Below are 483 nucleotides of genomic sequence, written 5' to 3'. Positions count from 1 at the left end.
GGCCACAGCACCCATCCAAGCCCAGCTCCCCCCATCCAAGCAGAGCTTCCCCCATCCAAGGAGGGCTCCCCTCATCGAACGAGAGCTCCCCCATCCAAGGAGAGCTCCCCTATCCAGGCAGTCCCTTTGCATTTTAAACACACGGTGCGCTCTGCGGTTCAAGAGCACGGGTTTTGTGTTTTCTTCTCTTCCAGCTCTAGCCCCGAGGGTAGATATGTTAAAAAGAAGAGCGCCCAGGAAGCTTTGTGCAGGAAACCAAGAAGGTGCAACCCGGGAGACGCAGCGGGGAGTCTTTGGCAGGTGGTGCTGGTGACGCACAGAAGTAACTTTGCCTTCGGAAAGGAAAAAAGCCCGGTCTGCTGCTTATGTAGGTGTGTTTTTGTGCCCCCGAGAAGTTGCCCGGGTCGCGCGGCGGCGGCGGAGCGGCGGCGGCTCGTCCTGGGCAGCGGCGGCAGCAGATGATGGTGGCGGCGCGGCGGTAGC

The sequence above is a fragment of the Corvus brachyrhynchos genome, unplaced genomic scaffold, assembly GCF_000691975.1.
Source record: "Corvus brachyrhynchos isolate BGI_N302 unplaced genomic scaffold, ASM69197v1 scaffold69, whole genome shotgun sequence".
Classification (NCBI taxonomy): domain Eukaryota; kingdom Metazoa; phylum Chordata; class Aves; order Passeriformes; family Corvidae; genus Corvus; species Corvus brachyrhynchos.
This window is presented reverse-complemented; position numbering follows the sequence as displayed.